The sequence below is a fragment of the Neopsephotus bourkii genome, unplaced genomic scaffold (assembly GCF_033783945.1).
Source record: "Neopsephotus bourkii isolate Nb327-2 ecotype Australia unplaced genomic scaffold, CSIRO-AGI_Nbou_v1 NB_168, whole genome shotgun sequence".
NCBI classification, from domain to species: Eukaryota; Metazoa; Chordata; class Aves; order Psittaciformes; family Psittacidae; genus Neopsephotus; species Neopsephotus bourkii.
This window is the reverse complement of record NW_026900684.1, coordinates 526,592-550,313: the sequence shown is the minus strand read 5'-3', so window position 1 is coordinate 550,313 and position 23,722 is coordinate 526,592.

Sequence of the window (23,722 nt, the reverse complement as noted above, 5' to 3'; positions counted from 1 at the left end):
CTTTCTCAGCCTGTCTTCATATGGGAGGTGCTCCAGACCCCTGATCATCCTCATGGCCCTCCTCTGGACTTGTTCCAACAGTTCCATGTCCTTTTATGTTGAGAACACCAGAACTCCACACAATACTCCAGGTGAGGTCTCACAAGAGCAGAGTCCTATTTTAAAGCAGCCTCTGCATAGCTTTGTGCAGTCAGGATGCTAGTTTTTGTTCATCTGTCCAGAATTAAAACCACGGGTACTTAAGGAGTGTCAGTAGGTGGCTACATCTTGCTAACACTTGAAGTACTCACTGGAAACTGGAAGTAGATTTAACATCTCAGTTAAATCAATCATCAAAGGTTTGTTAAGAATGAAGAGTCTTTCAAGGTTTGAAAGATGATTGATTTTACCTCAAGAGCCCTCTGGGAAGCACTGTAGATTTCTAGAGCCGAGACTTACGGCTAAGATTTCATATTTTGATTAAAGGCTGATGAAAGAGCCCAGAGCATGTGAAAGGGAAAGCACCTTCTACAAACATAAATGTTCTGGGTTATCAGAGCAGCCTCAGAATGCATTGCTGGTATTTGTGTTTTAACACTGTAACTAATATTGCACCTTTATTTTCTTCTTAATTTAATTCTTTTGGGAAAAAAAAAAATCTATATTCTTAAAGCAAGATACCAGCTGAATTCCTACATCTCACTGAGCAGAGTGTATCATGCAAACTTTTAGTCTGGAGACTCAAACACAGATAGACAGTTCTGTGTTTTTAAAGTTACCAGCAGAGTGCCAGCTTGACCTTCTCGAATGCTACTGCATAAATACTGATAAAATGCAGAATTATAATGAGTATGTTTTACTAAGCTCTACCCTGGTAATAATGTGAGCAGGTTGATTGATTTGGACAGGAAGCTGGTCCATTCAGGTATTGCTGATTCATGTAGTGCTGGTGTTGTGTATATGGCCTGATAGTGAGATTGTCTAAGAAATAACACTAATCAAGTGGTACTTGAGCATATTTTAGGTTGGTAGTGAAGAACTGTAAGTATGCTGAAGTTACTGATAAATCTGTAAGCAAAACCGAGCAAACACAATTCCTATGACTTCAGAAGTCATAAAATTGTTTTGATTTAATCACACTAATTTTGTGCTCAAAGGTACTCATCCCATCCTGGTGCTCAAGCTGCAGAATTACACCATGTGAGATAAGGACACCATGCCTAATTGAAAAACTCATGCCAGAATTTATTTTATTAGAAGGGAATTAAAAAAGTCAGGGAGAATGAATCATTTCCTAAATTAATTAACGTATCACTTACTAACTGTCATTAAAACCTTGTTAATTGGATCCAGCAACAAAGCTAATTAAGAAGATATGTGTGCTTCTAAAAACTAATGAATATTTTAATCACTTTGTTCCTTTAACGTCTTCCCCAATTGTTTTAACAGTCAATGGCAGCATCGTGTCATTCTCTGCTGTCCAGAGGAGCCTTCAGTGACCCGGCACAGAGCAGTAATGAGGTGCTGTAGGCACATCTAATAGCAGGCAGTCCTGCTTGGATGTGAAAGCTCTGTTGCAAAACCAAAAGGTGAAAGCAAAACTTGTGAGCAAGGGCAGATCTTCCTCATCACTGGCACATGGCTGAAGCCAGAGACCAGTAACAAGTCCAGTAACAAAAGCAATTATGAAACTATAGAAACGCTTAAAGTCTCATCTACCCATTTATCCATTAAAAATGTTCTTGTTAGAGGACTTGTTCTGTTGCCAAGGACAATTCCAACATGTTTTCATATGAGAAACTGATGCCCCTTATCTGTCTTATGTGCCCAGTCTTATGCTCTTTGATTACCTTATACCTGTCTAACTGCACAGTCTCTTTTGGGATGCTTAGCCAGCAATGTAGGTGGAGATTTTACTCTTAGAATCTCTCTCTGTGATTATTTTCAATAGAATGTAAACATTTTTATGAACATGAACATACATGTGACTGGCAAGATCTCGTACCCAGTTTTGTAGTGTAGCCATGTAATGTAACTATTAAAACAAACAGGCTTCCCTTTTATTACCTTTCTACAATAATTCAAAAGCACATTCCACTGTTATTCCCTTTGTTTTCTTACTCTTCTTCCCCCAAATAAATAAAAAAGAAGTCATGCGACCCACCTCTCCTCAGTCTCACAGGTATTACTTACTGCTGCCTGAACCATTTCTTAAAAGGGTTGGGTATTATCTTGAGCCTGATGAACAAATTGCAGATGAATAGCTGAGAGATCATTTCCACACCATATGTCTTCCAACTTGTTGACATCTTTAGGCTTTTAGTCCAAATGTCTTCATCAATACTGACTGTGATGCTTTTTAGCTGGTGGAGATCTCACCATAAAATTTTGTGTGTGTGAACGTATAGGGAAGGGGATGTTCTACAGAACAGCCTTATACTAACAGAATATAGGCTGTTTGTTATCAAGATAATAATAACAACATATTGTTAGAGCTGTTACACATAAAAAAACCCAGAGAATTTTGCCATTACCTCATAAGAAAGCTTTGGAGGAAGAAGATGAATGGTGCAACAGGGAGGATATCCTCATTATGTAAATAAAAGGCAATAGTGAATGGGATCTGAAGCCACTTTGTCGTTTGTGGTGTACGACTGGGGCATAGAAACGTCTGGCAGATTAAAGTAGCTTGACTCTTTTGAATGTGTCTGATAAACCTGGAAGTTACAGAGATGTAGCCGGTCTCCTTGTGCTCTAAATCAAGAAGTCAAGAAAATGGCTTACAAAGAGTAACACCCAGTCCAACTTTGATGTGGCAGTGATCAAACTCTTTCAGTGACCATACTCTTTCAGTGACAGACTTCCAGCAACAGCCTTCCAGCACCCTGCATACGTGTGGAGGCAGAGGCAGCTCATGAGTAACCTTGCAGAATTAGGGCTTGAACTGCAGGAGCATTCCAGGTCTGCTGCTGCTGCAGCTTAACTATAAAGTGGATCCCAGGCTGTTTCTGCACTGAGCCACTTGTATCTGAAAGCAGTGGTTTCAACCCGGTTTCTGTATTCCACTGTGCAGCATTTTGTAAGCCTCTAGAGTGTTACCAAGATTGTTGTAAGCCAGAATTCATGGGATTTTCAGGTTGAAAGCAATTTTGTTTTATTGAGGAGTAAAATAATAAAATGCTTTTCCCTTTGAAGCCTGTCAACATGCATTTAGGCAAATTAGTCTGGAAACTTCTTTGTGCATTAATGGAATGGAAAAATTGTTTTTAAGTTCTCAGCTTTTCATTAATGTGGGGAATGTTTTGTTTTCATGTCATCATCACTGCTTTGACAAAAACAAATCCAGGCTTGATGGACAGGGGTTTTAGAGATGCTGCCTATGTACAATCCCCAGTGGCTTCAAATGGAAATCTGGCTGTTTGGTACAGCTCTGGCCACTTCATCCTGCTTCAGAGACTAATACTTCTGTGGGAAAGTGAGGAAAAGAGGCTGAGATCTCACTGTTTACTATTAAAACCTGTAGGCTCTTCAGAGCATTCAGACACACACAAGCATGCACACAAATATGCTCAATGTACAAAGACTAAAGTAGAAACTATTGATATATTCCTTCTTTTAGTAAGTATGAAATGGTGGAGAACAATCACTTTAGTGACAAAAACTGAAAACAAAATTAATATTAATTAAATTATTTGCATTGCATGTACAGGAGTCTAAAAATCAAATTGCTGCCAGGCTTATATTATGTGAATGCCGTGTCAACCAGTATATCTTAGCTCCCCTGTTCTCCCCAAGTCTGTTTTGTTTTGTTTTGCTTTGGTTTTTCACCTCCAGTGGAAGTGTTTCACTTGCACCAGATCAGCCCTTTCCAACCAAAATAAGTATTCCAGCCCCAAAACCCAACCTGCTTCCTTTCAGATTGTAAACATTTCAACTGCCATTTACCTGTCTTACACATTTTCTACATATTTACCAACTCTGCTTGATTAATGCTTTTTTGAGTCTGGTTCTTATTGACCACATAAATCACTGACATCAAGCTCGCACTGTTACATGTCTCAGTTCAATGAATCATTATGACAACTTGTGCTAAATTACCAAAGCCAAAACTGATTTCTGGAACCAGCAATTCCAAGAACAAAACTATTTCAATCCTCCCACCCTTGCAGCTGAAAGAGGTTGCAGGGTGGAGTAAAAGTTACTGGAAGGCTGGCCTGGCCTCTTGCTGTTGTCCCTAAGTGCCCAGGTGAGTCTGCCTGAAGGCTTGCAGAGCCCACCAAGCATAAACCAGGTGTGAATTGGGACTTCTGGATTCCTGTTGTACCAGTATACATATCTTTATGTACTTTTGAGGCTCCTTTTTTCTCCTTTGCGTTGTGGATAAACAACCGCTAATCCAATTAATGTGGGAAGGGAAATTGGGAACCATCCTACTTCACCACTTTCTTTGTCTCCACTCCATCTAGCATTAGCTGAGCCTACCTCTGCAGGGAGCTGTAATACCTTCCTAACTACAGCACTTACTTGAAAGTGTCTTGCAGTGCTGGTTTAACATCTCAGATGTTTCAGGTACCAGCTCTCTTTGGTATTAATACGATGGATTAGGCTATAGGGATTAGCAGGAGTGAAGAAGGATTTCGTAAACTTACAAAGATTTCCAAAACCTTTAGGACAGACAAGGACAGGAATACTTGTTCCCTGCAGCTGTGACAATCCTGTAATTGGAGGAACTGTTCACTTCTCTCCTGTAAGCCAATGACCTACCTAGGGGCCATCTGTGAGGCAGGTCCTGGTTCCTCAGGCTGCTCCACAGGATTGATCACTGTAGACAACTAACACATAGTTCAATAAAAGGTAAGAAGTGATCTTAAAGAAAAGAAGCAAAACCACAGCAAAACACCAGCAGTTACCACATGTCATGTAATTGTCTTGTATCCCAAGAGCTGGCTGCTATAATTGGCTTGAAGAATGACAGAGCAAGGTACAGAACAACCACCTTCTGATGGCTACAGTATTGGCCTTCTAGCATGCTGCTACAAAACCTGACAGAGCCCAGAACTTCTAGGCAATTCTAGAAACAAAATGCAATCAAGAGGATTTGGCTTATTTCTGAGCAAAGCCTCGCCCTGCTTTCCCCATTGTCTGCTGAAATGTGTCACATCCATGTGGGACTTGTGTATGCTCAAGCAAATGCACCTTTCAAGCAAAAGGTTTCTTGCACTGCATGGGTGTGTAGTTCGGCTGCAGTCTGTAGGTTAAAGCTGTGGTTGAGAGCCTGGCTTTAAGTAAGGGTGGTGCATCTTCCAGCTCAGGTTGGGAGAGGTTTCTGATCCATCATGGTGAATGTGAGTGCCTGTCTTAGATCAGCCATGGAGGAGGGCTGAATCCTTCACTGTATCTGTCCAAACTCTGCCCCAAGCCATAGTTGATAGAAGTACTGATCTGCTAAAGGAATTATACAGGAAGCATAGCTCTCAAAATTGTATTTGTCTTCCAAAAGTTTCTTGTAAAACTGATCTGTCTAATTTGCTGCAAAGTATCTTTTTGTGTCTCTCAGGATACATTACTGAAGATGCAAAAACTCCAGGTACTAAATGGAGTTGTTTGTCTTCCTGTTCATGAACCAAGTTTTTATTCTGGAGGAAACTTCTGTCCTTACTTACACCTCCATTTCTCCTAAGGTGCATGTTTCTGAGCACATTGTATCTGGGAAATACGTAATGAAACAGTTCAAATTTGCAGAGGGAGAAAAGAATTAAGTCAAATACATGCTCTATTTGTAAATTGGGAGGACTTGGTACAGCAGTATTTAGTCTCAGGAAGAGATTTCCAGAATGTTATTTTAATGATGTTTGAAAACACAAACAAATATTCCGGTTTTCTTAGATCTGAAAGACATGAGGAAGATGGAAACACAATGAAACAAAGGTATTCCTCTTTTTCCAAAACAGGAAATCAGAGTTTTGTATTAAAGTCTGTATTAAACTTTGTATATATAATGAATAAAATAATAAAAATTGTATATATAATAAATAAAATTAATAAAAAATAAAATATAAAAATGTATTAAAATCTGTAAAATACAGTTTTGTATTAAAATGAAGTAGAATGTTTTGTATAATCTAGCTACACTAGAAATTGATGCATACTCTTATTTTATGCTCTATTTATCCTATTTTCACGGACTGTATATGTTTGCTTGTTTTATTGTCTTCTTTGGCCAAACCATCTGCAGCTTGCTCTTCCTATTACAGCAATTTGGACTATGAAAGTTCCCATGCTTGGCAGTTGTCTATACATATATATTCAATGCAATATGTAGATTATGTTTATAGTGAGGTGAATATATATCCTCATGAATCATCAGCAAAGAAGCTGTGTGGAGTTCTTTCTTCTATGGCTGATATTTTATAAAGCTTGTATGCACGTTCTCTATACACTGCCCAAATACCGTATGCTTTTTTGAACATAATTTTTCAGACACCATGGACTCCTTTGGGTAGATGTGCATAAAATACAATTTATGCTGAACCAAGATGCAGTTAATAGATCATCATATTTAACTTAGTGTATGGCATGCTCAAACCTGAACAGTCTCCTTTCAGAGCTAAAGACAATAGAGGTATTTTTCAGTTGTTAATTTTAAACCAACACAATTTGGAAGCATGTCCTGGCTGGATGGTTACAGGTCATCTGCAAAACTGCACCCTTTCTAAGACACATTCAATAAAAAATGGCCTTAAGTACTATGGCTTGAGTCTCAAAGGCATGTACATAACGATCCTTCCCGGCCTAGGAAGGTACACTCAACTTCCAGTTTTCTAAAGAGTGAGATAAACTGCTATCCTGGAGGTAGGAGCCATGTGAAACCAGGGCTTTCTTATGAGAGGCAGAAAAGACCCTGGAAAAGAAAAATGCCGTTTTCTTCACAGTGAATCAATCACTAAAGGCTATTACCCCTGAGGAGGGTGAGTGAACATCTTAGCAATGTATTGCCATTAACAGCTACTTTATTGTCATCTCTTATGACATGAAATAAAGACTACAGAGGCTGGAAATGCAGATTCCCTTCCTTCATGATTCCCACTCAAAGAATACTGACCTGCAGTTTCCTTTTTTTTTTAGGCAAATCCACACTCAGAGCTAGGCCAGGAGAAAAGCTACATTCAAGAAAGAGAGAGAACTAAACAAAGACAGATAATTTCTTTCCAATGAAGCCTTTAAAGAGGCACTTGAAGAAACAGACTTAAGGAGTCTGATTCTCTTACCATGTGCCTCTAGGAATACAAAGTGCCTCTTGAGACTTGTATAATTTAGAAAATTATTCTTACTATTAAAATGTCCCTCAGGATCCTGCCTGGAATAACACTGAGGAGAGATCGATTGATTAATGCTATAGCTACTACATTTGCTATGCATGTGCCATGCCCACAGGTGTCTTTAGAGAAGATAACTGTAGAGAAAACTGTATTAACATACCCAGCCTGCCTGATGGTTTTGTGGTGTATTTGTGTCTTGTGTTCATGTAAGTTTTGTCAGCATTGCTGTTGAAGCTGTTTCACTGCCTGCTTCTGTTGCACTACATCCTCCTGCAGTCAACCTCCTGCAGTCCTCCCCTGTGTTAGAAGATATGTTACAGTGTGCACCAGTGACTTGTCCTCCTGTCCAGCTGGGGACTAGCGCAGCCGTACCTAGGGACACACAACAGCTGGGGTTGTGCTTGCTGCATCGTGTCATACAACAGCAGGGTACCTTTCCATTGTTTCATCTTTCCCACTTCTGCACACGTGGCTCTATAACAGGTATGGTTTTCAGGGACATCATCCCCAGTTACCTGCAACATATCTCCAGATTGTCCTGTTTCTGCTTTTAATGCAGACCTTTCAGTTGACTGTCTTCAGTAAGGGAATATTGTCAGAAGGTGATCTTTAAACAAGATGCAGCTCAGGGTACCATGAAAGGGGCTTACCCATTAATGTAATGGGTACTCATTACCGTGCTGCAGTTATTGTACTGCCATGGTAGTATGAGGGGAATTATACTTTAAGTTCATGCCTTTAGTCCTTCCCAGCTCCCCAGATTAGACGTGTACTTCAGCTGTGTCATGAATCCAGACGGAAAGCTAAACCTGCTCCAATCCTTCATTCCTGAGAGCTAAGTGAAGCCTGTCCAGGGAGACTGGCACAGACTCAGGGTCCTGTACCCAGGACCAGGACTCCAGTGCTCAGTGAGATAAAGACAGGCTTACACAGTTCAGATGTCAAAATCCCAAGGTCTACCTGGGGAAACTCTTCTGCACCTTTTACTCAGGTAATGCTAACAGGGGCTCTAGGATTTGGCCTAGGATAGTGGCTGCATAGCAGTTAAGTTTTAAAAAGCATTAAAAACCCCTGTTGAAGTGAAGCTCCGTGGCTGTGCTTGAGTGTGTTCATTGTGCAAAACCAAGTTTCCTAGGGGCCAGAAGGACACTGAGCAGGCAGGCACGGGACCTGTGCTACACTGAGCTGCCATTATGAGGTTTTCTGAGCTCCAGGGCAAAGCTGGAGAAGTGGGGAAGCATTACAGAAATGTCAATTATTTTGCATGCAGTGTTGTAATTAGTATTCATGTAATTAGGAAAAGCTCGTGCCAGCAGAGCTATTGAAGCTGGGGTGTGATGAGGGTGAGGAATGATAGACAGCCCCATGTGAAGAGTTTGTGCTGCTGGGGCAGCTGGCCCTGGTTCTGGGCTCCTGCCATGAAGATCATGGTGGGTTGCTGTTCTGGCATCTCCCAGTGGGGCTGTCACCCAGAAAAATGCTCCCACTGTAAGGGAAAGCATAGAAGCAGCTCTCCCCGGCTGGGTAAATGGAAAAGCAGTAGTAAAGCAGGTCTCCTACGGGATCGCCAAGCAACAGGCAGGCAGCTGGGAAGTACTGAAACACAGAGTGTGGGCAAAAGCTTTTTGAACCTGAGCACTTTAGTGCTGGCATCACAGAGTGTGGAACTTTTATGTTTTACTTGTTTACGGGAGGTAAGTTTATTGGAAGTGACACAGTGTGAGCACGGGAGTGCAATAACACCAGGAAGGAAAAGCTGCAAGGGCAAATAGTCCAGGACAACTTTCATACTCTGGCATGAACCAAACTCTGTTTTGTCCATTGTCATCTTTAAGGTGTTTGTTACTTGGCAGGCTGAGGGTCATGTTCTGCTTTTAGCTGTAGCAAGAAAAAAACATTAATCACCAGACCAAGCACGGGCTGAACTAAGGACAGGCAATTTGCTTTGGCTTCTCCATGCTGTCGTTAGACTCGAGGTTCATGTGTAACTAAGCAGAAACTGACCTCTTGTATTCTATCATTCAAGGCACTTAATTTTACACACAAAGCATTCTTCCAGAGAGAAATGGGGTATGTTAACTATATGGCCACATGCGTGGGCACTCTCAGGAGGATAATCCTAGGAAAGTCCAGGATTATCCTCCAGACTGGAGCCCTGGTCAGATCCTTGTATCTAGGATTTCTATCCTAACAGTACTACAGACTTGGCTAAGTTCTCCAAATCCCGTTACTTGTCCAGGGATCCTGACTCATGATCTTTCTGCCCTGAGCCAAAAGCTCTCTAAGAGGCATCAGCCCCACAGACATCTTTAGCATTGCACCATGAAAGACAGTCTCCCAGTCAACAGGACTCTTGCACCTCACAGCACATTAGCTGCACAGCATTTCCCATTGCTCTGTCCCAGGAAAGATGTTTGCTCTCTGCCACCTGGGTGCTAGCACCCCTTCTCCCTCCTACAAACGTGTTAGCTCAGGCTGTCTGCTAAGTTACAGGGGCAGTTTTAGGATTTACTGTTGTAGGTTTAAGATTAATTTTTCAGTCTGACAGTGACCTTGCACCAAAGATGTTCTAGTGGAAACTAATATCTATTGCAGACTGTCGTTGTGGAAGCATTAAGTGTAGAATTGATTAAGCTTTATAAAGCATGTCCAGATGTTTGTAAACAAAAGCTTGCCTCTAGAACACCTTCTCACAGTATATCAGATATTCCCTGGGCCTGTAGGGATATGAGACTTTATTACACTTTCCTCTCTGTGTAAATCTGGAGTTGATTTTATCATCTATAATTTAGAAGATTCATATAATCATTTTGAAGTATCTAAACATAGCATAATTTATTTACAACTTCCAGTGTGGGATTATATTCGTGGGATGGAAAATTCCCTATGTAAATTGTGATGCTGAATTTCTATTCCTTTTTAACTGCTAGCCATCTCCAGGGCAAAGGGGAAAAGCTGTGAAAGAGAAACTTGTCGGAATCACTTGAGGAGCATTCACACCTGCAGGTATGCCAGATCCCTTAGGATCAAACAGCTTGTTGCTTGCTGTACACAGCTGTGTAACACTGTGCATGGGTTGTGGGTGAGTGCATTTAATTTGTTCTCTTACTTGGAAAGAGGAGTATGAGGTCAAATGGCACATGTTAGATGATGAGCTACACCACAGTTGGTTCAAAAGACTACTTTTTCTAAAAGGATCTGGGGAATACTCAAGCTATTAGTCATCACTCGTAGTGTTAGTGCTTCACAGTTAGACTGCTGGAAGTAATTTATCAGTAAACTCAGTCACTTGCAACAGCCAATTTAGGGAAGGCAGAATTTCAGTGCTGGCTAACCTTAGAAACCTGGGTGTGAGATGCTTGTGGCACAGTGGGTTGCAGAAAGATGGTTTACAACAGTCTAATTATTGTTGAAGCTAAATTGTACTTAACTAGCCAGGAAAAAAAAATCATCACAAAGAACATCTAGGAAATGACAGTTCTTAAGCCAACCTGACGTCTGTTGTTCTCCGTTTGAGAAAACTACCTGAAAGAGCCTTGGCCTTTAGAGCTGTACTGGCTATTGGACGGACATGCAGACAAACTTCTTAGCTGCTGTTCTTGTCAGTGGTACACAACAGTTACTGCCACAGACACAGGATAACAAAAAAAGCCATCTTAGCCAAAATGAAGAAGAATTAAATTCACCCATTTTATACTCCTGGTCATGATATTGTTAAATATAGCAGTTAGGTGTCATAAAAGGGGAGAACATCAGTCTAGGGAATCATGATAGTGTCCTGCAGTTCCATCAGCTTAAATTGTTAAGGATGTAAATGGGTTATCACTAAAATTTAAATGTGTTGTTGATATTATGAAATAAACAAATTCAAAGGATCCTGCAAATGGTTGTTTCTTCTCTTTGGGTCCATTTGGGTACTACTAAATCCCACAAACAGCCATCTTGACAGTGACTTCAGTGTTTGTGCTGCCATACCTGCTTTGTGAATCTTCTCCTAACTAAGCAAGGTAAAGCACATGTACCTTTCCTTTCCTTTCCTTGGATAATTCATGCAATGGATAGTTCTTGCTCACAGCATAACACTTTGTGACATTTGGTTACAAAAGAGAGGGAAAGCAGGATTTGCTGGAGAACAAGGCAAGCTCTCCTAGCAACATGGAGTTTTCACCTTTAAGGTGTCTTTTGTCAGCACAATATAAGCAGTGTAAGTTGATGCTCTTCAGTGTCTCCTATTTACATGATGATTAACATGAAGTAACTTCAGCACCAAGGTACCAGAAAAATAGTGCAGTAACCTACCCTGCTGCGTAGTCAGAGCTGATGCATGTTGGTTTAGTACTGGTGACCAGTAAAAAGCATTTCATTTCTTAGCAGAGGCAGGGAGAGTGGCTCACCTTAAACTTTATCTACCTCTGTTTTCCTATGCCACCAGCAGTTGCTGATTTTACATGATTTTGAACTGAAGTGTATATTTAACAGTAAATTTTGTCTCCTAGTTGCAGAATGCTACATTTCTCACTATGTCTAATTTCTAATGCCAGTGTAAAGATCAGAATGCAAATACTTACTCTGTTCAGTTCCAGTTTGTTTTATCTGACCTTCTGCAGTCCAGAGCATTGGCTCCTATTGCTGGCATCACATCAGCTGTTGTCCTTAGAAATGATCTGGTATGAAAGTGCAAGATTACAGGGCAGTTTTACTAAATAAAAGCTTTTGTTTTGACAATAGACTACATTTGGATCTGGTATAAAAGTGTAGAAACAAATACTGGGGTATCCACTCTTACACCATGCATAAATTTAGACCAAGGGCTTAAGGGGTTTTGTATTATAATCTTTTTCTTTTCAATAATATTTTTTCTTTTCTGTAATACTGAAGCCTTTTTGAAGTCAGAGACTCTCACATGTACATGTTGCAAACATTGTTACCTAAAACCGGTTTTCTTAATGTCTTAAACATTTATCAGCTATTTCAACAGTAAAGATGGGCAAACTGCTGAGGTTTTCCAGCATCCACCTGATTTTAGAGGGATCAGTGGGCAAACCTGTAAAATTAATTCAAGTCCATAAATTTTACCAAAACCAGGATTTTTTTTTCCCTCATTTTCTTCCTTCCCAAAAAGCGATTCACACTTCTTAATTTGTTTGCTTTTTTGGGGGGAAAAAAAAAGATAATATCTTGTTTTTTAAGGTATTAGCAATAAAAAAACCTCCTCATTATTAATTTTCTTCAGTCTTACTGAACTGTTTCCTTAGGACTATACTGAGAATATGAAAAGAAAATGGCTTTTTGTTTGCAATAGTTGTGTGGGGTGATTCTTTATACTGAAATAAAGAAATCACACTTCTTTAACACTGTATCGGCACATATTGACATAACCCCAATTTCCAACTGTTTGTCCCCACAGGTATTAATCACATATGTGGAAAAAGAACCGAAGGTGAAAAGCTAAATGTAGTGCCCCAGCACACATCCTAAGCCTGTGGACCTTGCTTTTTAAATGGCTTGAACACAGTGGTAAATGCTCCATCTCGGGCGGAGTTCAAAGCTAGGTTGGACAGAGCCTTGGGTGACAGGGTCTAGTGTGAGGCATCCCTGCCCATAGCAGAGGGGTTGGAACTGGATGATCTTAAGGTCCTTTCCAAGCCAAACCATTCTGTGATTCTATGATTCTGTTCCAGTTCCTCGGGTCTGGAACATCTCTCTGTCTCCTTGACCACACAAGGAGTGTTAAGCTACATCCTGTAAGGAGTGCCATAATGGCAAAGGTTGGAGCCCTTATAAAAGGCATTGCAAAGACTGAGATGTGCGCAGAGAAGCAACTCATGCTTGACTTCTAGGATAGGCTGAGCTCAAGGGCATTATTTTTTAAACTATTTCTTTTTTTTTTTCTCCTTTTTCTGTGGGATGGAGATGATGCACAGGTAACCTGGTCAGCCCACACATCTGCAGGAGCAAAAGAATGACAATGTGTTTTTATGTTGCTACTGCAAGAGCAAGAAATGCTCATGAGTAATTACAGATGAGGAGAAACTAACAGACTTGTTAGAAAACCTAACCTAATTTTTCAGATTCCTGGGTACACTTATTTCTTAAGACTGTTCTTTTTCTAAACAAAGTTTGTCTTCAGAGAGTGAAAATCTTTATGCAATGGCATAATAAGGTGTATTATAATTCAGGACAAATCAGCACCTGTAAGCTGAAGCAGATAAAGAGGCTGCACAAATCTCTAAAAGCTACTGCCTACAATGTTTGGGAAATGGTCTGCAGCTACAAAAGACTGTAGTTGGGGATGTATCAAGGAAACCCAAAGAAAAGGCTTATATGATTAGGACTGCAGAAGGAGATGCTACTTAATTAGGGGAAAACATGGGAATAATAATAATAAAAATATCTAAGTAAGGAACCTTTATTCTCAAAGACTGAATGTTTAATAAACTATTATTACTAGTTTTAAGTGCTCATTGCACAGGTATAACATACATATTGCTGCTGCTTTACGACAGTTATCAATGCATATATTTTAACAGATGGAAAAAAGAGTAAGAGTTCGAGTCAGGCACAGTTTATGGAACTGTGAGCACTGAGACGTCCTAAATGTCCTTTGGCTGGGAAAGGTCATAAATTTGTCTAAAGTATGAAAGCATTTACGATTTTCAGAACTTTGATGGGGAAAGGTGCGATGCGATAGGAATCAATTCAAAATGTCTGGAGTGTGTCAGTTCTTGTGGAAGATAATATCCCAACTGCCACTTCTGAATCACACTGAAGAAATACAGAAAAAGTAGCACTTCAGTCCCAAACCAGACCATAATTCTATGATAAGATTAAGACTGACAATTATGAAATCATGCCCTTCAAAAGGGGAAAATTGCAAATAGCTGTGATAAGACATCTTGCAGAGGCAGTCAGGGCATTTTAATCACTTGATGAAACCCGGAGCTTCCAGTAAGTGCTGCCTGCCCTTCAAACCCTCTTGGAAGCAGCAAAAAGAAGTGGCCACTGCACTTTCCCATGTAGGAGCTTCCTGACTGTCTGTGTACAGAGCCTTGTAACAGTGGGAGCAAGGAGCTTTTCATCCCTTGTCTGGTTTTTTGCTTGCCTGTTAGCTATAGCTAAATACTGTATAGTGTACGTCATGGTTTGTGTCTTCTCTTTTTGTCAGCTAGGGGAAGGGTACATGCTTTCATGCTATGAAACAAAAGCCAAGGAATTCAAACCTGACATGGCTGTTGGCCTTTGATGAATAATTTCTAGCTTTGTGTTCCATATATGAGAAAAGTAGGTAATATGTACTCTGTTTACCTTCCTTCTTGGGGGGGACTAGGAGTAATTAACCCTTTTAAGTATCTGTTTCTGTAAAAGAACTATCCGGTGCCACCATGTTTGTCTATGGAAAACATGGACTGGAAAACACACACAAAATTTCAGAAAAAACAGTCTAGAAGAGGAAGCAGGGCATGGCAATGTGTCCTTACTCTTTCTTTGAGTGTTTGGCTTAAATCAGCGATGCTACTTAAGCAATATATTTTAACAAAGCTTATAAACCTGCCAAATGTATAACCACAATTCATTTATAGGGAGCTTCTCTTAGTCGTCCCCCAAACACACACCATCATCATTACCCAAAGCCTTTCCCTGTCGACGCGGGAGTCACGGGCAAAGCAGGAACGATCAATGTGATCAGCGATTGTCAATTTATTACAAATCTTTAACTCCTTATATACCATTTCTTACAGGCACTTACACTGATTTGGCATATTATGATTGGATACATGTCTTGAAGACCCTTAGCGACTAACACATAATTGGTTAAGCACAGGTGTGAGAACTTGACCTTGAAAGCTTGCCAACAGTCCACAGTTCTCATAACTCAGTGAATTCCAGCTTCTTCTTATCTTGTGTGCTTAAGCTTCCTCGGGCCTCTCACGGCCTTGCTGTATCTTTTGGGATTATTCAGAGTTTATGTACCAATTATCCATTCTCCCATGAGAACACTGTCTCCACATTTCCCCATGCTGATCCCAACTTTCTACTGCTAAAGCTGGAGTTTGACAAATTACATCTCCATTGGAAAGAGAGAAGATATAAACCTGCAACTTCCAACAAGGGCCTGCTGCTGCTTTGTAGGGTGGAGAATAAGTGCCATCACATTACAGGTGAGAGGCTGGAAGTTTGGGAATATTTGAGGCATATGGCCCTCTACTGCAGTAGTGCACTGGAGGAGCACACAAGAGACAGGCAACCAGGTGACTTTCTGCTGTGCATCCTCATTTGGACTTGGACACCAACCTGTGGGTAGACAGCACTGTAAATATCTCTTGAGCTGCTTCAGCCAGGGCATTACTATTATGTAAGTCTTAATTGCATTTGTAATCTTTCAATTAAAAGATTAGATTTACAAATGAATAAGAATATAATTACTGCAGATAGTTGCCCAGGCAATTAGACTAGGGAATGTTTCCATCCAGATTCCATGGGATTTCACTGATATTTTTGTTGGTAAAGAATAATACTTTCAGTTTTATCTTCACAAGTTTGGGTTGTTACCACGTTACATCATCCTGCACTAAACGCTGGTTTCATAACAGAGGGCAGTTCACTCTGCAGCTGTCCTTGCCCTTGGCTATCTGCCTGGCACCTTGGTCAGCTTGGAATCACCTGCTGCAAATTCAAGCCCGAGACACCAGAGCTGGCACTGGTTACCAAGTAAAGTCAGTGCTGGGGCTCCTTTGCCTTCCTGCAGCAGCTCAAGAATTCCTGTGGCTACCTGGGAGGAAAATGGAGAAAACCTCTATATGCAGCATAGAATATTGTATATGAACATAGACAAAACCTCTAGATTATTGTATACAGAGCTCAGCCCTAAGCCACCAGGCATTAAGTTTGTCTGTAGCAAAACTTCAGCTAGTGTAAATACAGATAACTCCACTATGCCTCACCTCAGCATAACTGTGTGGTTCATGCCAACAGAGCACCAGAAAACCTTTTCTCATTTAAACATTTTCAAAAGTCACTAGATTTGTAGCATTCATCACAAGGGATTGATGTCAGGAGCTGTCAGGTCATTTCTGCCTAGTGAAATGTTAGCTCTCCAATCCTGACATCCACTGAAGTGGTAGGTTTAAAACAAAAGCTTCCAGAGCAGAATATGTTAATGACTGACTGGGCCTCATCATCTATCAGTTTAAATTTAGTGCAGCTCCATTATTTGCTGCTTCATCTGCATCAAACCAGAGTAACAGAGCAATAGATTACCTTTCACCAGGCACTGACTGATTCAACTATTCAAGTGGAAATTGCATTTCTATTAAAAAGGATATTCCTCTATTATAGTGCAATAAACATACTTTCATTAATTGTGATCCCCAGTCTCTTTCTTTCACTCCTATTGCCTTTTCTTTGGTGACATTTCTTCTTGTCATGGAAAGGTCACAACATTTCAAGGTGTTCACTTCCTGAAGCATGACTCCTAGAAGTAATGAGGTTCAGCTGATCTGTCAGTAAAAGTCTGCCACCAATGAAAACAAGCCCAGCAAAAGCAAAGCTCAGAAGCATTGGCTCGTGGGCACTCCTGATGGGGCTGATGGCTGCTCATGTTCTCTGTTATTATGAGATTGTCCAGAAAGGACAAAAGAAACACGATTATATGTCACCAAGTGTTGTTATTAGTTGAACCTCTGTTTTCAAGCATCCCATTAATTTACACAGTGGTTCAAACTCAGACAAACTTCGCTTTGTTTTAACCTTAAATGTCAAAGATTGTTGTAAAGAGATTTTTGTTTCCTTAGCGGTATAAATAAACTTCAAATCGCATGTGTTAGTTTGAACTTTCCTGACTAAAATTTTTAGGCCTTTCTATGGCTATTTGTTACTCAGAAGAGCAACACTGATAACTTCTATCTCAAAGGAAGGTCCTTTTAATGCTGGTATCTCCAGAATGTAAACCCATAGCACAGTAATTTGAAAGTAGATTTGGGCCTGATTCAAAAAGTTGGTTGTTTTCTGTCCCTATTTTCTTATTGAAGAAAAATTGTATAGGGTTTCCAGTTTGCTTCAGCAGTGCTTTGCATTTACTTTTCACCTGGGAAAGATTACATTGTGTTCTCCTGCAAAACCATGCTCAGCCCAGGGCAAGTCTGAAACTAACCTTTACACCTCCCGTTTGTGCCAGTGTGTGAAGTAGTGGTAAGCTGTCTTCTGGAGAGGGAAGAGTGCTGTAGCCTTTTTAACCCCTACACAGCCCTTTTAACCTGCTACCTAGTAGTTTTTGTTAAATACTCCTTTCTGTGAATGTCATTGTGACTTCTCAAGAAGAGACACAATTCAGCCTAGTACTGATTATAGCCTGTTATATAATATTGGAGCCTGCTTCCCTTTTAGCTGCTGTGCTTTAGGCTGATGATTTTTCTTTTGATGAGTTCTTGTCAGTTTCCAGCCCATGTGAAATAAATAAATCTGTATTCTTAAGCATGCACTGCTTGATTTTGTTTTTTTGTCTCAGAGCTCTCAAATTCATAGTTTGATTGGCATCCTTCTGACACCCTTGCTTTCTGCAGTCTTTATTTCTGATATTCACCAGCAGACACAAATAATAACTTCTAACAGATCTCATGTCATCAGTATAACTGGTTTGGGGTTTTTTTACATAGATTATGTGTGTATTTGAGGAGGTCTTTAGTCTGAGAAGACAGCAATATAAAATCAGAAGTCAAAGAATTTAGGAAGTAAAATCCCGTTCATGTAGATTGGATTGAATTTTCTCTGAAGGGTATGACACTGTCATGCTCTTCCTGATAGCTAAAACATTTTTGTCCTAAGTTTCTAAGTGTATTTAAAAGAACCCCAAAACCGAAAAAGCAACCAAAACCAAACCAAACCAACAAACCAGAGAAGCATGCTTTTCTCCTGGCTGACATTTTGTTAATTTTTAACCTATTAAAATATGTTTATCTGATTATTCTGTTTCATTCCTTTGCTTTGCCAGATAGCTAGACTTGATAGCATGGTACTCTATATAACCTCAAATCCAGTCCTCTACCAGCTGGAAGACTGCTGCCTGCAGCCTTGATTGACTTGCCAAGAGCCTCTCCTACTGCTTCTGCCCTTCCTGGGTTCAGTTTTCAATGAACTAGCCAGTGATAGCTTCTTCCATTTACTTAAATAGAAAGGAGGGTGACTTAAGCATGGGGAATGTCCAACATCCATTGCTGGAGCACAGACAGGTGTTATCTCCACGAGCTGGTTACACATCAGAGAGGTAAAGCTGGGGGCAGACAGCATCTCACTAAATTGGACTCAGCCTGGCAAACTAATAGAGCTGACTGAAAAAGCTGAACCAGATGTGTGACATCACTCTTACTTGCCTGACCGTATGGTCCCTGATGCAAATTGTGTCACCACAACACATCTGCAACAGCAACCAGAAGACATAAATGCAGACTGGGTGGTACTTTACTGACACTATTCCTTTTCTATGGTGTGACTCCTGCAAGCATGTGGATGTTCTCTGACAGAAAGGTATGCACAATGTGCATTTCATGTAATATGGTGGAAAAGGAAACTGCAGACAGTTTGGTTTTATTTGCTGTTACGGGAACAGCTGTCACTCATAGTAGTAGTAATAGCCTGTATTATTCAGCATTTTCGCATTTCTTCCCGCTAAGTAGCATTTTCCATAAGGAAAGTGACCTTCTGTTTTTCCAGGAGGAACCTGTATGATCCACCACATACTACAGGCAGGTGGATTTTTAACATGCGGTTCATGTAGCTTTTGTTTGATGTTTGCTCTTTGGAGTCATTCTCGCTACTCACACATGGTAAGCAGTTACATATATATCTGCGTGTAGATTCATGTGGATGCTGAAGTATCACCTAATTATACAGAGAAAGCGTCACTTTTGCCTTCCAAAGTGTAAGAACTTCTGTAAGGAGATAATCTAGCAGCTCTGCCCGTTCAGACAGTCACAGTGGTTCAATGCTATTGAGTAGAGCCAGAAATATGGCTACAGTTTCTCAGTGTCAAAAAACATGGAGTGTCTTAAGTTGGTTGGGGGCTTGTTGTCCAGAATGAAAGAAGAATGAATCAGTTTAAAGTTTGTCACATTTCCCAATCTGTGCAATGTGCAATATATAACCTAAAAAATTACTAAAATTAAATAGTGTTGTATAGAAAAGAAAACAATAACTAAGGATGGTGTTGCTACTACGCTGTACTCGACAGACATGTATATAATGAAAGAATGATACTCAACCCGAGAATCTTGCCATAAATTAAAAGTTTTGAAGTCGAATGCTTTAAATACCAAGTCCATGTATGTGATAGGAAAGGCTTGCTATATGTGACCAGCTCCACTTCTAAACCAAATGCAAGTCCATAAAAATTACACATTTCTGTGGGGTATACTTCTTATGAAATCTGCTTATTCCAAAGGCAGAGATTAAATATCATGGACCAAGCAAAGGATGTCTAATGGAACTCTGAGCTTTTCATTTCCATGGGACTGACTCAGAAACATCTAAGGACATAACAAATGAGATATGGAGTCATGGTTTCCAGGTCTTATTAGGATAATTAGTTAAAAGACACTCTTCAACTTTTTCCACATTGTTCATATGTATATCTATATTTACAGACCTGTATTTTATCCCTCCCCAAGTTTCAGGTTTCCATGCTGAAGAGTCCCTGTCTTGTCAGACTTACTTTGCACTGAACTCACTCCAGTTCTCTGAATTTTCATCTGTAAGGAATGACGGGATCATAACTGCAGTAATCCAGTGTGGAAGCAATAGGGGCTTGTGCAAAGGCTGAGTAGTGCGTTTTATCTTGAGGGTTTATTTTTTACCCCACATCTTTATAATTCTAAGAGTAGTAATGGTATTTCTCTCCTAGTGATTTGTAACATCCTATTTCACTTTTTTTAACTTCACTGAGAAGTGAGCTGGTGTCCATGTGACTCTGGTAGCTCGTTTCTATGTGCTGGTAGCTAGTATACCACCTATTGCAGCATTTTTCTCCACATGCATTACTTTTCGTGTAAGAACATGAATCTTTCTGCTGAGACTACAAACAGTGAAGATATGAAACTCAGAGATCTCCTATTCTGCCTGTACAACTTTGTTGCAAACTAAAAGAATGAGGAATTACAGTTTGTGCCCATGCTGTGTGTCTGTGACCAGGAGACTTCAATCTCACTATACAGAGTAAACCAAATTCATCCCACCATTTTGGAATGATTGTGAGGTTTTTCCTGAATTTGGTCACTGGTGTTTGTTGAACACATTTCTTTAGTCATTAAAGGGCTCAGCCATCTCTCTTTTACACAAGGTCTGTTTATACAAAACATTTTGGGACTTCTGAAGAGAGCAGCAGTCAGTCCCAGCACCATTCCCTACTGGAGTCTCTGCCCAGGGGCTGATGTTTCTGTGCTTACTTCCAGTATTTCAGACAAGTTCCCCTCACTAGTTCATTAGAGTCTCCTAAGGTCATTTATATTTTATTTATTCATAAAGGAAGAGCTGAGGCATTATCTTGGATAATATAAAAAAAGAACATTCTGAGATAATACAGGCTTTATCATGGCTTTATGGGACTTTGGGTTTTGTTTTCTGTTTGCTTGCTATTTGTAGGGAGATATCCCTGAAGGTTTCTGCTGAGTAAATATCTTTCTGTGTTAAGTCACCACTGTAATAAAAGCCCATTCAGAGATGCTGATCTTGAATTGAGTCTCCAGTGACTTTTACTCGTGGGTCTTTTTTCTGTTCTGATACAACCTCCTGTACATTATTAGTCAGCGATAGATGGAGAGAATACCTTGAAGAAGTGCAGTATTTGAGCAGGCATTAATTAATTACTGAGACTTCCCTCCACACAACTTAACTCACTAGAACATAAGTAAGAAGGAAATCCATGTACACGGCTTGTTCATATCACAGAAGGACGGAAGATATTCATGGACCCAACTGAAGCTGTGAGAGGCATCAGCATTCTTGCTCTCACTGATCCATTGCAAGCACATTCCAGTCAGTCTGGAATGTACTGGTGAAGAAAGTGCAGTACAGATAAAAGCTCTCTTAGTGCTTAAGTTCAGATGCAGGTGGAATGATTTCTCATAATTCTTAATAAATTAAAGCCATAGAAAAAACGGTATGCTTTGAGCTCTTCACAGGCTGTATGTGCGTGTACACAGCCAGTGAGTGGATCCAGTGACGTACCTCCTGACCTTGCCTGTGCTGAAGATGGAGAAGATGATGTTTTCACATACTCAGCTGTTTGATTTCCTTTCCACTAACCATAATTAACATTTATTCAGGCAACATTAGGAAGAACATAAATATTTCAAAGAAGCTAATTACAGCATCCAAAACATCCTCCAAGCTATTCGTTTAATGAGGATGTGCTTTGTTCCTGCAATAGTGTAACATTAATTTCATCAAGCAATTAAACCAAACAAAAACAGACACAATAGAGAAAGACGTATTTTTTCTCCTGTTTACAAGAATGCTCATTTGCATTTCAGAGAGTTCCTTATGCAGAGGTGACCATCATAAGCTATGTAAACCTCCTATAAACTGAGATTCAAGCTTGGGAAATTTGCTCTGTCAAAGATTGCACAGATTTCAGTAGAAAAATTGTTTTTGTATAAGCTTGAGTCTGGGTTTAGTGCAAATACACACTTCTGTTAAAAGTTATATAGTTTCTTCTAGCATATGACTGGGAGTATTACAGTTATACCCAAATCAGTTTACCTTATCCATATATAAAAAAATGCAAAACTACACTGATGTTGTCAGTAAAAAGCACAGTCTGAAATGACATTCAGTTCACTCTGGGTTGGAAGTACTGGAAGACTGCAGCCTGCTAGGATTCAGACAGTGTAACTCACAGTGCAAATAGGTTTGCAATTTTAGTGGCTACTGCTTTTGCACATTAACACGAATCTGCTGAAAACAAATTCAGGTTTCACATGAAATATTATGGAACAATACATGTTCAAACATAGAGAAGGATTAAATGGTGTTTTTTTTGCCCTGGTAAACAGAAGGCCAGAATTTCCTACCTGGAAAGCTTCTCATCAACTTCAAAATCTCTTTTAACATATTTTCCAGTCTGCAGTATTAAAACACAAAAATGTAGTTTCTGGGCTAATCAGAACTCTTTTAACTGAAAATAAAGTTTAATTCAAGATGCATCCTTTTTTACTATTCTTAAAACACTCAGCACCACTCAATAGGCACAGAATGTTTACAGATATCTTGCTTTCAAATTAACAAAGACTATAACTTATTTCATAGCCTATTAAATATTTAACAAGAGGGTAATAATTAAAATGCATAAGAAAGTAAATCTTTCCTTAGGCCAAGGACACTGATTTGTGCATTTGAATCGGCATAGATTAGGGCAATACCTTTCAGTGCTGGTAACTTCCCACTTATGATAATATCTTCTAAACAAATGCATTATGTTTTTATTAATAGAAACCAGAACGAAATATAGTTCCTCCATTTGGATTAGTTTAAAACAATTCTTTTAACTGAGTAAATATAAATACAATAATATATACAAAATACAGGCTTCATTAATTTATGTATTGGTGTGATAACTGGCTTTCCATCAACACAAGGATTAGCTCTGTCCCCAGTCATATTAAGGAAAGCTTTGCCACTGAATCTGGTAAGAGATTTTATTACTAAGAGAATTTTATAGCATCTTAGTATGCTGCTTAGCAAAGGTTTCAGAATTAATGGCCTGTCAAAGTGCTGAGAGTGGCAAAGCACAACTTGTAGCATATACAATTGATAAGGGTAAAGGCAAAGAACAGACAGTAAAGCTACAGTTATAAATCCAAGTTACCTTTTGTTAGTAACAGCCCCTGCTCTTGTCAGGCAATTTTACTGAACCACCCACATTCACCCGCCAGTCAGAACCCACTGAAATGGCCAAAAAGAACTGTGCATTGTTTTGGAAAAGAACAATCTAATACTGTGCCATTGTAACATTTCCTTTCAAAGTCAGGAAAAAACCAACCAAGCAACAAAAATAGGAGTGAATGGAAAAAGAAGGGAAAACAAATCATAAAGATAGACCATAAATTGGGAGATGCTGCCCTGAAATGCATCTCAGTGTTGGAGCAGCACCTCAGCTGGGCAGGATCTTCCTGGAGCAAACGGTGAGGGAGCAGAGGCAGTCAGACAAGTGCCTTTGGAGACAGCCAGGTCCTGATGCTGGGCTGGGTGTGAGTACCAGGGCAGCACCAGCCCAGCATCCCACTGGGACTGGGATCTGTTGGTTCAGGCAGCAGAGGCACTGGCAGACTTGGGTAGCAGGTCTGGTAAGTCAGGGCTTGCTGTGTTTCTTGAGTGGCTGGACTAAGCTGCCTAAGAGTCCTTACAGATATGGGGTCTGTATGCTCTTGAACATCTTG